Here is a 14,889-nt window from a genome sequence, read left to right on the forward strand (position 1 = left end):
CAACCAGTTTCCCCATTTACACTAGGCGTGCCTTCACGAGGTTCCTCTAGCTGCGAATTTCGGCTCTGGAATAGCAGCAGCGTCAACATTCCCATCAGTGATTTCTTCTACAACTCCATTTACGTTCAATTCAGATCTCACTTCTAGCATTAACAGTTTTCATTTCTTCACTACACTTTCATCTTTGTTGGCCAGTTCTTTTGATGATCCATTTTTGTAAAATGTCACAGAAGGAGACAACGCACCCATGCTTTGCTGTCTATGAGCAAACTGAATGACGGATGTCAGTAACAAATCATTAGCAGAATTTGAGAGAAGTACCATGACTGGTCACTGATCGTGAAGCACATCTGTTACATAATGATCTGTGGACCAAATAGCTAGCAGGGGTATTTGTAGTTCAGGTAGCTACTCCCAGTATATACCATGGTAACTGACATTCGAACTGTGCTGATGAAGGACCGCCTTTACCTACTTGTGAACATTGACCCAGACAGGCTTAAATCTGACTGCTGAGTAATAGCCCATTTAAATTTACATCAACTAATGAATCTTGAAGCACCCTAAATGCAACATTAGTGCACACTGAGTGCATGTTGAGGTGGTTTTCAAATTTTCATCATTTGGCAGTCAACTTTAAAATGTATCTTAGAATGACAGTTTTAGAAATACAGAAGGGACCTTTGGGGAGCCTGGGTGGCTCTGTCAGTTGGGTGTCCGACTCTTGGTTTCAGCTCAGGTCATGATCTTTTTTTTTTTTTTTTTTTTTTTTATTTATTTGAGAGAGAGAATGAGACAGAGACAGACAGCATGAGAGGGAGGAGGGTCAGAGGGAGAAGCAGACTCCCTGCTGAGCAGAGAGCCTGATGTGGGACCCGATTCCGGGACTCCAGGATCATGACCTGAGCCGAAGGCAGTCGCTTAACCAACTGAGCCACCCAGGCGCCCTCAGGTCATGATCTTGAGGTGGTGGGATGGAGCCCACATCGGGCTTACAGTCGGTGGGAAGTCTGCTTGATATTCTCTCCCTCTCCCTCTGCTCCTCTCCTCGCTCTCTCTCTCTAAAATAAATAAAATATTTAAAAAAGGGGCGCCTGGGTGGCTCAGTTGGTTAAGTGACTGCCTTCGGCTCAGGTCATGATCCTGGAGTCCCTGGATCGAGTCCCGCATCGGGCTCCCTGCTCGGCAGGGAGTCTGCTTCGTCCTCTGACCCTATCCCCTCTCATGTGTTCTCTCTTTCTCATTCTCTCTCTCTCAAATAAATAAAATCTTAAAAATATATATATATATATAAAAAGAAAAGAAATAAAGAAGAGATCTTTAAATTTTTTTTTTAAGATTTTATTTATTTATTTGGGAGAGACAATGAGATAGAGAGAGCATGAGAGGGGGGAGGGTCAGAGGGAGAAGCAGACTCCCTGCTGAGCAGGGAGCCCGATGCGGGACTCGATCCCGGGACTCCAGGATCATGACCTGAGCCGAAGGCAGTCGCTTAACCAACTGAGCCACCCAGGTGCCCCGAGATCTTTAAAGATCCGATAATTTGATGCCACAAATTATCCAGCATGTTTGTTATGAATGATTTCTCCTCCTTTGATTTCAATTTGCTCATGTAGTCGCTTGAGGTCTCAGCAGCATGGAGCCCCACATTTGGTGGAACCCCAGGCAGGACAAGCATAGAAACATCCTGAAAATCAGGAGACCCTGGCAATCACAGCCTCACACTTCGCTGGTATCACTTACCTGTCAGAACCAGCTGTTGCCTTCCTTGTGAGCCTATTTTTTTGTCTTGTTCCAGTTTCTGGAGCAAATTCAGTTTGCTTTCGTGGGTTTGCAAATTGTAATGACCGCAAAGCTTTAGCAGTTCTTCCATCTGAATCAGGTTTTCTTCTCTGCTATTCTTAGAATCAACATCCACACTGCCATTGATTATCTGTGTTCATTTTGGACAAAGTTTCCAGTCAAGTACAAGCTGTCTTCCAAATTTTGCACTCATCTAAGTCAATTACATGCAAATTTTTTTGGCTAATTTTTTATGTATGTTAAATGAGTCACAAACACGACTTCTGCAAATTCTCAAGTCTGCCTATGTGCTAGGTTTCCTGTCTTGCTCAGGAAAGTCTTCCTTTTCTCCTTTAAACTTACAGCCTTAAAACTTATTATAAGACAGTGATAAATAAAGCAATATAAGCAATGTAAGTTCAATATTTTCTTTATTTTACAGGTAATTCCTATGAACGTGTTTTCATGGTCAGGTACCTGGGCATGTGATTAAGTCCGGGCCCCACCACTGTGGACTTTGGGCAGATTACTTAACTTCCCTGGGTCTCAGTTTCCTCATTATTAAAATGAGGGTATTATAGCTGGAAGCTTGTCCCTCTTGACCCCCTTCACCTAATTTTGCACATGTACAGCACAGGGGATACAGTTAATAATATTGTAATAATGGTGTAGGGAGACGGATGGTAGCTACACTTACCTTGGTGAAGATAGTGTAAAGTATAGAATTGAAGTCACTATGTTGTGCTCCTGAAACTAATACAACATTGTATGTCAACTATACTTCAATAATAAATTTTTTTAACTTAAAAGTTTTTAATTAAAAAACTCAGAACAATTTTTTAAGCTGTATTTATTTGAGAGAAAGAGAGAGAGAATGTGGGGGGGGTGGGGAGGGAGAGGGAGAGGGAGAGAAGCAGACTCCCTGCTGAGCACAGAGCTGGACACAGGGCTCGATCTCACAACCCTGAGATCATGACCTGAGCCGAAATCAAGAGTCAGATACAACCAACTGAGCCACCCAGGCGCCCCCGAACAATTTTTTTAAATGAGGGTATTAACTGTACCTAACTCAGGGAGGTTTTGTGAGGCTTAAATGTATAAATTAATGCATAAAAGCTCTTAGCCCAAAGACTGGCCCATAGCAAATACTCAATAAATAGCTATCCTATTCATTATTATTAGCAATACAAACAATCTACATTACACATCTGTTTGTTTTGTTGGTGTCACCCTCATTGATCCCTGGGAATTGTGCTACATACACAAAGCAAAATCTCACTCAACACAGGTGTGTTGTGAATGCTCTCTGAAACCCATTCACGCTACCATGTCAGGTGTCTGCTCAGGGCACACAGTAGAGATGAGGGGAGCAAGCGTTCACAGGGGAGCTGGGCCAGCCAGGTTTCATCATGTCAGCTGCCTGGGAAGGGCATTCCGACGTGGGCCCCGCGACTCAGCAGTCATTGCACAAGGCACCGGGAACACACCCTTGGGGAGACGCACGTAGTCACAAAGCAGGTATAGTGTGTCTGCCAGGGCCCCCCACCCCTAAACTAGAGGGCAGTAAGAGGTGACAGACACAAAGATGAGACTCAAAGGGCATGTGACAACCTCGTTCCTGAGGGACTCTGGCAGGCCCTCCTCCCTGGGCCCCCACCCCTCCAGCTGGCCCCAGGGTCATCTGCCCCAGAGGGGACAGCTGTGGGTAGAGGGGGGCAGCTCACAGCGCTAACTCTTAAAAATTGCTGCTCAGGGGCGCCTGGGTGGCTCAGTCGTTAAGCGTCTGCCTTTGGCTCAGGTCATGACCCCAGGGTCCTGGGATCGAGCCCCACATCGGGCTCCCTGCTTGGCGGGAAGCCTGCTTCTCCCTCTCCCACTCCCCCTGCTTGTGTTCCCTCTCTGGCTGTCTCTCTCTGTCAAATAAATAAAATCTTTAAAAAAAAAAATTTAGTGCTTTTTCTGTAGTTAAGTTTATTCCTAGATATTTTATTGTTTTGGTGCAACAGTTGTACATGGGACTTTGTTTTTTAGAGAGAGAGAGAGAATGCGTGTGTTGGGGTGGGGAGGTAGGGGCAGAGGCGGAGGGAGAGAGAGAATCTCAGGCAGACTCTGTGCTGAGTGCAGAGCCTAACACGGGGCTTGATCCCATGACCCTGAGATCATGACCTGAGCCAAAATCAAGAGTCTAACGCGCTTTTTTTCTTAATTTATTTTTTTTTAAGATTTTATTTATTTATTTGAGAGAGAGCGCGTGCTAGAGAGCACAAGCAGGGAGAGCGGCAGAGGAAGGGGGAGAAGCAGGCTCCCCACCGAGCAGGGAGCCCGATGCGGGGCTTGATCCCAGGACCCTGGGGACATGACCTGAGCCGAAGGCAGACACTTAACCAACTGAGCCACCCAGGCGCCCCTGGGTTTCTAATTTCACTTTCTTAATTTTTTGTATAGCAGGATTGTGACTTTCATTTTCTTCTTTATGCTTTTCTGCATTTTCTGTAGTGTTCTTTTTTATCTCATTTGCCTGTTTCTCACCTAGGTCAGAATTCAGCTTCTGTCCCTCAAAGGCCCCTGCTCCTGGCTCCATCTCCCTGCATCTTCACCCCACCCCCCTGCACTCCTACCCCTAATGCCTCTACCACCAGACTCTGCTTCCCGCTGTGTGTCCTATAGTGCATACGTGCAAGAAACAAAGGGATTTTTTAAAAAAAATTTCAAGTCATGTTTCAGGCTTCTCTTGAGAAATCAGAAGACCTATCATACTGCTCCAGGATTCCCATTTGGCAACAACCACTTGGTGCCACCTATGGTCATTCCGTTTCCAGTTCACATTCCTAGTACAGCCTGTTGTCCCTGCAACCTGGGAAAGCTGAGTATTAAGTGGTTTATTTTTCAATAGAACGGTTTTTCTTTTTCCATTCCCATAAGAAAAATGAACAGTCAATCAGGAGGTCCATCTGCATCAGGAAAAATTCTAGAGAGCAACTTTCCTCATAAAATGAAGGCTATTCCTACATGTTTATTATGCGAAGAGGGGTCTGTTTCACTCATTTACATCACCTGCCTGACCTCTGACCTAGATGATGGCCAAGGTGCCTTCCCAGCTTGGGTGCTTATGATTTCTGGATGTGCTGGGCACTCTCTGGCTTAAGATAAGAATGAAAGAGAAGCTCCCTGACCCACGCACCAGCTCCTGACCCTCGTCTTCTCCCTCAAGCCAGCCTACGGGCTTGACCTTGGGGAAATCAGAGAAACAAACGGCACCTTCTGTGACCCCATTACTGCAAGCCAGGAAAGAGCCATCCCACCTGCGCTGGGCTACATCCCACCTGCACAATATTTTGGGCTCCTAATAACTGAAGACCCAACTAAAAGTGACCTAAATGAAATCAGAAGGAGCCTCGCTGGGCATAGAGGTGAACAAATCACACCACTGCAGCAAGAAATAATGGGGACTAACTATAGGCAGATGACTCATTGAATTTTCCACATTACCTACACACACTTCAAGGCCCACCTCAAGTTCATCTGCCTGTGAAACCCCACCCTGGAAAGTCCCCCAACTCCTTTGAACCAAGAGGACTGATAGCCTGGATGTCTTCTTTGTAACTAATAACTCACAGCCTTGTGGCATTCCTTGAATGTGTTTGGCATAGAGACAAGTCAATTCTCACAGAACATCATATGAATGAATGAATGAATGAATGAAATTAAGATTAAATGGATGGGAGGAGGATGTGACTGGAGGAAGCCAGCAGATGGATGCATTCACTCAGGAAAGGAAGAAAGGACTTAGACTAAACCAGGGATAATAAAGATGAAAAAGCGGATCATAGGTCTTGGAGATTTGGTAGGATCTAGCCACTGGGGGAATGTGGAAGTGAGGAGTTGGAAGGAGTTGACAGTGCCTAGGTTTTCTACCTTGGACTCTAAGTCTGTTCATAGGAGAGGGAAGTCAGGGGCTCCCACAGCCTTGACAGCACCTTCCTCTTACTGCATTGTTCACTCCTGCTTTGGGTACAAGAGGATGCTTTCTGAGGAATAAGCTAAGAGCCCAGTAATGAGATCAGAGTCAAGACTGTTGCAGCGAAGCAGAGACCGAGAACACACACAAGGAGGGCTGATGTTTGGGTTATATGCCATCATGGAAACTCCCTGAATGCAAAACACTTGCTCAGGTCCTGTGGAGAGAGGGGACCTCTCCGCTGCTGGGCTGAGCTGCTGTCATATTAACTCGGGTGCCAGAGTCAACATCCAGGCAGAGGACATAGCTCCATAAATGAGCCCTGAAAAGTACTGAGACCTCATGCTCCTGGGGAAGGCGGAAGAACAGTTCCAAACACTACAGTACAAAGAGCCCCAAACTTTTCATTAAATGAAATCAGGCTGACCTGACCACTGTATTTTACATTTCTCTAGCTTAAAAAAAAAAAAAAAGGAACATAGAGGTACTTGGAAAATCACACTCCACGATTTGAAGTGTAAGAGGGATAGCATCAAAACTACCTCCCATTGAGTTGAAATGTTGCTGAGAATAGAAATGGAGACAAGGACTGGCACTTATATTGAGAAAGAACTTCCTTAAACTGAATAAAGCCCACCTATGGAAATTCAGGTTGGTGCACATTCTGGCAGAAAGAGTACGTACACATCAACCACCCTTCTCGAAAGACTCACCACTCAGAAATTTAAGGCTTTTTCCTTTTCATTGCCCTTTCAGGCTTGTTCTCTGGCCTCAACAATCTCTGTTCATTTTGCTCTTCTAAACTCACTCCTCTAATCAGGTTTGCTCATTTCTGTGGCTTGTTTCCTGTTTCTCCTTTTTTTTAATTGAATTTTATTTTTATTGAAGTACAAGTGACATACAGTGTTGAATTAGTTTCAGGTGTACAACATGATTCAACAATTCCAAGTATTAGTTAGGGCTCACCACAATAAGGGTAGTCACCATGTGTCACCAAACAACAGTATTACAGTGTTACTAACTATGTTCCCTATGCTGGACTTTTCATCGCTGTGACTTATTTATTATGTAACTGGAATTTTGTGCCTCTTAATCCCTTTTATCTATGTCACCCTCTTCCCCCCGCCCCACCTCCCCTCTGGCAACTACCAGTTCCCTTTGTTTAAGAGTCTGTTTTTTGTTTGTCTCTTTTTTTCTTTGTTTGTTTTGTTTCTTAAATTCCACATACGAGTGAAATCATATGGTATTTGTCTTTCTCTGATTGACTTATTTCACTTAGCATTATATCCTCTAGATCGATCCATGTTGTCACAAACAACAATATCTCATTATTTTTATGGCGGAGTAATATTCCTGTGTGTGTGTGTGTGTGTACATATACCACATCTTCTTTATCCATTCATCTGTGTATGGACACAAGTTGCTTCCATATCTTGGCTATTGTAAATAATGCTGCAATAAACATAGGGATGCATATATCTTTTCAAATTAGTGCTTTCATTTTCTTTAGGCAAATACCTAGTAGTGGAATTCCTAGATCACAGGGTAATTCTATTTTCAGTTTTTTGAGGAACCTCCATACTGTTTTCCACAGTGGCTGCACCAGTTTGTATTCCCACCAACAGTGAGTGAGGATTCCTTTTTCTCCACTGTCTCACCAATGCTTATTTCTTGTCTTTTTGACTTTAGCTATTCTGACAGGTGTAAGATGATATCTCATGTGGTTGTGATGTGCATTTCCCTGATGATGAGTGATGGTGAGCAGCTTTCATGTGTCTGTTGGCCATCTGGATGTCTTCTTTGGCAAAATGTTTATTCAGGTCCTCCACCCATTTTTTAGTTGGATTATTTGGGGGTGTTTCTGGTGTTGAGTTGTTTCCTGTTTCTCTTCGGTGGCACCTCCAAAATGCTTCAGCAAGGTGTCAGGAGCCCAAGCTATGCCCAACGCAGAGAAGAAATTGCCATGAATTTTTCTGCCATTCCGAATTCCCTTTCCCTGAAAAACAGGCAAAGGATATAAGCAAGCATATTACAGAAAAAGAAATACAACTGGCTGATAACATACACCCAACTTTACTAATAGAGACATGCAAATTAAAATAACAACATAGAGGTGCCCTGGGTGGCTCAGTCAGTTAAGCATCCAACTCTTAATTTCAGCTCAGGCCTTGATCTCAGGGTCCATTTCAAGCCCTGCTTGGGCTCCACACTGGGTGTAGAGCCTACTTTAAAAAAATAAAATAAGGGGTGCCTGGGTGGCTCAGTCGGTTAAGCGTCTGCCTTCAGCTCAGGTCATGATCCCACGGTTCTGGGATCGAGCCCCGCATCGGGCTCCCTGCTCTGCAGGAAACCTGCTTCTCCCTCTCCCGCTCCGCCTGCTTGTGTTCCCTCTCTCGCTGTGTCTCTCTCTGTCAAATAAATAAAATCTTTTTAAAAATTAAAATTAAATTAAAATAAAATAAAATAAAATAACAATATAGCATTTTTCACCTAACAATAAGCAAAGGTAAAAATTACACTGAATATTTGATGTTGATGAAGCATCCTTCAAATTCTACTGGTAGGAATATAATTTAGAACAGTCATATAACATCTGAAGACATGTAATCACTGTCATCCATCTATTCCACTTTGGGGAATTTATCCTTCGTAATTGTTAGCACAAATGTGTAAAGATAGATGAAAAGAGCTGTACTATTGTTTGTAGTAGGAAAAAAATGGAAACAATTGAAATATTCAGTAATAGAGACTAGTTAAATAAATAATGGTACAGACATACATGGAAATCTATGCAGCCATTAAAAAGAATGATGTAGGGGCGCCTGGGTGGCTCAGTTGGTTAAGCGTCTGCCTTTGGCTCAGGTCATGATCCCAGGGTTCTGGGATCGAGCCCCGCATCGGGCTCCCTGCTCAGCGGGGAGCCTGCTTCTGCCTCTCCCTCTGCAGCTCCCCCTGCTTGTGTGCTCTCTCTGTCAAAAAAAATAAATAAAATCTTTAAAAATAAATAAAATAAAAAGAATGATGTAGATCTTAATCTACAGAGTTGGAATGATGTCTAAGATATTTTGTTAAATAAAAACAAATTTCAAAAGAGTTAAGTAAATGGGTTCATTTTAAATAACTCTGTTTATATACATGCAGAGCTATAGAGATATACATAGGAAAAATAAAAACACTATAAAACAGTGATTCTTAAAGTGAGGTCCCTGAACCAGCAGCATCAGCATCATTAGGAAATTTATTAGAAACAAAATTCTCAGGCCCCACCCAGACCAGCTGAATCAGAATCTCTAGGGGTGAGGCCCAGCAATCTGGTTTACAAGCCCTGCAGGTGATCATGCTCCCTAAACTTTGAGAATCGCTGTTCTAGTAAGAGCATTTATCTAGTAAAAGGTAGAAAGAGAAGAGACCTAGCTGACTTGTTTATTCATTTCTGTGCTGTTGAAAATTTTAATTATGTTCATGAGGAATGTTTCTCAAAGTCATGTACACATCTTAGGAGGTTGTGCTAACTTATCAGTTGAATCGACCTTACGCTCTCTTGAAGAATATCCAGTGTGTAAAAATCCAGATTTGTGAAAGCCAATAACGTAGGGAAATACTTCCAATACTGCATGGTTTCTGACATCACTGGAGTCAAGTAAAACACACGCATCAGGAATTGAACTTGGCTCTGCTGTGGGAGCTCAGGCTCTCTGAGCCTTGGTGGCCTCCTCTGTCACTGCGGAGTCAACAGCCACCTTGTCCCCTCACAGGTCATGGGGAAGAGATGACAGGTGGAAAGCACACTACTAATTGTCATATCCTTAGCACCGAGGTGTCTTAAAACACCGAAGCACTCTCAAGAGCTTGATCAACTCATTCCGTTTTGCAGAAACATCATCGTTGCATAAAGCTGTCCCAGAATGACCCTCCCAGTAGCAAGGCTCTGCCAGAGAACCTTGACACAGACCTGCCAAGGTCACTTTTACTAGTGAAATGTGTGAAACCCTGATGAGCCAGTGAATAGGTGCAAATGATTTCTTCCCACCCATTCCCAAGCCCTCCACCCAGGCGCCTCAAGCGTGTGGTGTGTCTCTTTTATGGCCTGTGAAGGTCCTTCCCAGCTCTCTCACCTCCCTGTCCTCAGACAACAAAGCAGGCTTTTCTGTTCACACAAAGTGCTTGTTGCTCTCTTGATCCATGAGAAAACATGGAGCTGAAGAACAATAATGTGCTACTTCTTTTTGCTCCAATAAAAAAAGAGTTATGACACAGAAGCCTGGGGCCAAAGCAGGCTCGCCGTTGTGTGTTTTGACAAAGAAATCTTTTCTGGATGCACAGTCCACGGGCAGATGGCAGTAAGTGAGTTGGCGCGGCATAGATCATGGAGTTGGGAGGCTCCTGCCCGGTCACTGGGACCTTGGTCTCTGGGCCCAGTTACGTGCTCAGAGTAGCGGGGAGGACCCTGGCCTTCCATTTGGAAGGCCCCAAGCCCAGCCACAAGGAAGAGGGTTGCAGAGGGCAGGTGCAGCTGCATGGAATTGGAGGCCCCCGGGGCTGGCCCCAGCTCCCATCCTGTCCCGCCAGCCCTGCCGGGGTGTCTGACGACAGGGAAGCTGTTGGGACGAACACAGGGGCATCCTCAGTATTCCCCACTGAGACACTGACCTGACAGGTTTGGGGAGGAGTCCAGGAATCAGCCTTTTTTTTTTTTCTTTTAACCTCTCTGCATGTTTCTGATAGGCAGCCAAATTTAAGAACATGTCTTCGAGCCATCTAAAACATTTCCCCTTTGGTAAAACCCTGACTGTCCCAGGCAAAACTGGTCTCACCACCCACCTTGGCCTTCTCCATTCTTCACGCGGGCCCCTAAGGGAGCCTGGACCAAAGTGAAACAGATTACTCCCTTACACTTCTCTCTCACCTGCTAAAATGAATAGGGGTCAGGTCAGCATGGTCCAACTCCAAGCTTTGCCACTGGTGAGGATTATGTTGAAATCCCTAAATACAGGCATGTTCATAGCGGTTTGTCTCAATATGCTAGAAATGAACAAATGAAAACCCGAGGACGTCACCGTCAGCCTTCGGAGTGGTTGTAACCCCCATTCTACCCTCAAGATGCCTCACGTGCCGGGCATAAAGTGGCTAGTTTCCATCAAATACAAGTGTTCTTAATCTCTTTCCTATTTTTTAGATTAGAAAATAAATATAGGGGCACCTGGGTGGCTCAGTTGGTTAAACGACTGCCTTCGGCTCAGGTCATGATCCTGGAGTCCCGGGATCAAGTCCCGCATCGGGCTCCCTGCTCAGCGGGGAGTCTGCTTCTCCCTCTGACCCTCCTCCCTCTCATGCTCTCTGTCTCTCATTCTCTCTCTCTCAAATAAATAAATAAAATCTTTAAAAAAAAAAAAGAAAGAAAAGAAAAGAAATATAAATAGAAGTTCTAGTATGTTCTTCCTGCTCCCCAGTGGGACGTCCTTAGGGATCTCACACCCCACTTTGGAGAGCATTAGTGTAAAACACATAATGGGTGCCTCACACATAGTAGGTGCTGAGTTAATGCAAATTCTCTTCCCTGGGGGGAACATGTTTGGAAAAAAGACACTTGGGATGTCATCCAGTCCTTGTGTCTCTGGGGAGTCTTGGAAGTTTATCTCTGTAGGCAGGGGCCTCAGGGAAGATAAACGAAGGGGCCCAAGTGAGGGGGGCACTTGAGGACTCTTGAGTCTGGCTTGTGTGAGGCCAGACCCTGACAGCAAGGGGTGAAAGTCCCTGAGTCACTCTACTGGGGTCCTCACCAAGGCCATCAGCAGAAGCAGCTCACCCAGATGGTCTTGAATGCCGACTCTCCAGAAAAGAAGGGAAGACTGAGAAGAGAGCCCAGGTGCCCAAGCAGGCAATCCGGCCTGCCGAACAGCTCTCTTTGGCTGACAGGAGCCATGTCGGGCCCCGCAGACAGGAGCCTCCCTCAGACTCCCAGCCACATACAATGTCCCTGACTCGGGCACCTGGGTGGCTCAGTTGGTTAAGCGACTGCCTTCGGCTCAGGTCATGATCCTGGAGTCCCGGGATCGAGTCCCACATCAGGCTCCCTGCTCAGCAGGGAGTCTGCTTCTCCCTCTGACCCTCCTCCCTCTCATGCTCTCTGTCTCTCATTCTCTCTCTCGCAAATAAATTTAAAAAAAAAAAAAAAAAAAAAACACAATGTCCCTGACTCAAAAATGCAGCTCTCCTCTTTGCTAAGGGTCATCTTAAATACAAAGTAGATGGAGACACTGCAGCCAAAGACACCAGCTTGCACATCCCCAGGTGTGACCGTGAATATCGCGGGTCTTGCCTGCTGCTTGTGGGACCTGGACAAACGCCACAGGCCCCTTTCTCCTCCTGCATCTTCCTCCCCATGTAGGGGACGGAAGCCAGCCCTGTGGCTCCTCTGAGGGGCAGCCTGACGAGGCGTCTCTGTGCCCACACAGGAACAGCTCTGTGTGGCTAGCTGCCGGCCTGTGGTCTTTGATAAAGCCACACAGGGAAAAGCTCTTTCAGGCAACAGGCCTGGCTAACAGAGCGTTGCCGGGCCCGCAGCTGTCCTGTGATGGCAAGTCACGGCCCCTCCCTCCAGCCCACTTCAGAAGCACAACTTAAATAACAGCTTTCATGTGAAGTTCTGAAGCGAGCCAAGGTTTGGGAAGCTCCAGGCTTTTTAAGATGTGGCTTTCCTCCTGCTTTGAATGGTCTCCTTTGACTAACCCTAAACCAAGCTCTCAATCAACAAAAATTTATTGAGCACTTACTATATTTTATTTCACTGCAGCAAAACTTTTTTAAACATGCCCAAGTGTACCCAGCTATAAGCAAAGCTTCAAATAAAGAGAGACAAGGTGGAAAACAGAGGCACGGTCCCAGAGATGTCATGCACAGCATGATGACTCTAGTTAACAGTCCTGTGGTGTGCGTTTGAAAGTTGCTGAGAGAGTAGATCTTAAAAGCTTTCCTCGCAAGAAAGAAAAACTTGCAACTATGTGTGGTGATGGGTGTTCACTGAGCTTATTCCAATAATCATCTCACAAGACACATATGTCAAATCATTATGTTGTACACCTAAGACTAAAACAGTGTTATATGTCAATTTTATCTCAATTTGTAAAATAAAAATTTTAATAAAATAAAACATTTTAAAAAGAAAAGAAAGGCATGGGACTCCAGAGCTAAGAGAGACTATAGCTTAACTTCTGTTTTAGAGATGACAAAACAGGGACGCTTGGGTGGCTCCCTCGGTTAAGCATCTGACTCTTGATTTTGGCTCAGGTCATGATCTCAGGACCGTGATCTCGGGATTGTGAGATTGAGCCCCGAGTCGGGCTCCCTGCTCAGCAGGGAGTCTGCTTCTCTCCCTCTCCCTCTGCCCCTCCCCTCACTCATGCGTGCTCGCTCATGCGTGCTCTCTCTCTCAAATAAATAAATCTTTAAAAAAAGAAAAGAAGTGACGGAACAGAGGCTCAAATAGTTAACTAACATGCTCAAGGGCTTCCAGCTGGTCCCAGTTAGTAAATGGCATTAGAAGTTGAATCATGGACTCCTAGAGTAGGGGTGGACATCCCAGTATGTTTTATCCAGCCAGGCTTCAACTTCAACTTGCTGATTCCTAGATCCTTCCCCAAGATACGCTGATGCAGGCGGTCTGGGAAAGGCCCAGAGGTCTGCGTTTCTAACAGCCTCTCCACAAAGGCGCCCTCACACGCGTAGCTGATTCGGCTGCGGACAGCATTCTTTGAGAAACATGGGTCTAGTCCAAATTTCCAGGAAAAGCAAATTTCCAGCAAGCTATGCCACCTGAGCGAGCTCAGTGATTAGACTCTACACCCTTCCTGAGAGGCCGGCATACTCCACTGCTGGACGGCTCTCACATTCGAGAGTGTTTCCTCCTATAACAGTGTTCAGGAGGTGCTTTCGGGTCCTAGGAAGACATGTGCTCAGGTGACCCTCAGTGATAAGGCCACGTGCAGAAGGAAGGAGGGAGGACTTCCAAGACAGGATTGGGGACAGGACTGTAGGGGTCCCCCATGGGGAACTGAAGCAAGAGCCAATTGCCATCAGGTGCAGGAAGAATTCTCAGGGACCCAGTGGGTTGTCTACCGTCAGAAGTGGGCTTTCATTCTTCCCAAGAGAGAAAATTTGGGTTAACTTGTCGTCATCCTTGATTAATATGCATGCAATTTGTAAATAAGGATGCATTTACTAAAAAGATGCTGAAAATATTTTACTGATACAGATGAACAATTTTTAAAATTGTGCAGAGTAGAGCTTTAGAGCAATGATGAATGAAACAAATCCCTCTTTCACATGATATTTCTTAATATTTAAAGACCATAGCCTGTCCTTCCTAAGTCATTTCTGAAGATGCACCTTCAGTTACTTCAGTCAGATCGGGCTAACCCTTCACCTTCACCTGGCTAATTGCCATGAGATGGTATTTACCTAAGAACCAGGGCCATTCACCTCTATCACAGGTTCTTAAACAACTATGCACAGGAACATGCCAGGAAAATCCTTCTCTTTAATTCAAGTAGTCATTCAAAATAGGTTTATTGAGTACCCTCTACGTGGAGTCCCTGCTTAAGCACTGGAGATACAAGGATAGAGAAGACAGGAAAAGCCCCTGCTCTCTCTCATGAGCTTACTACATTCCAGTAGAGGAAACAGGCAAAAACAAACAAACAAACAACAAATATATAATGTTGTATACAAATGTAAGTGCTATGAGAGAAAAAAATAAAGTAGGATTAGGGGCTATAAAGCCATGGGGATGGGTGGCTATCTTAGATAGGATGGTCAAAGAAGGTCTCACTTGAAAGTTAATTCTTAAGATCAGAATGCAGTGAGGGAGAGACATGAGACTATATGAGGCAAGTGTGTTACACATAGAGGAACATCCCATGCAAAGACCCTTAGGAAGGAACTAGCTTGATTTTGAAGATAACAATGAGGCCAGTTTGTTAGGGGGCAGAGCGGGGGAAGGAGATGAGATCGGGCTGCTTGAGGTCACCAACAATGCTTAATGAGAGCAGTAGTGGAGAGACGGACAGTGAGCCAACCACTAAAATCCTAGTGAAGAAGGGGGAATGACTGAAGGTAGGTCAGTGACTTTAAAAAAGAGGGACAGCCTGTGA

The 14,889-nt window shown here is 45.1% G+C and overlaps 1 pseudogene; it reads right to left on the reverse strand.

Annotated features, from left to right (window-relative positions):
• Positions 1–1,556: 1,556 nt before the first annotated feature.
• LOC110588741 lies at positions 1,557–11,663 on the reverse strand (annotated as a pseudogene).
• Positions 11,664–14,889: the final 3,226 nt, after the last annotated feature.

This window comes from Neomonachus schauinslandi, chromosome 10 (genome assembly GCF_002201575.2).
Source record: "Neomonachus schauinslandi chromosome 10, ASM220157v2, whole genome shotgun sequence".
Lineage (NCBI taxonomy): Eukaryota > Metazoa > Chordata > Mammalia > Carnivora > Phocidae > Neomonachus > Neomonachus schauinslandi.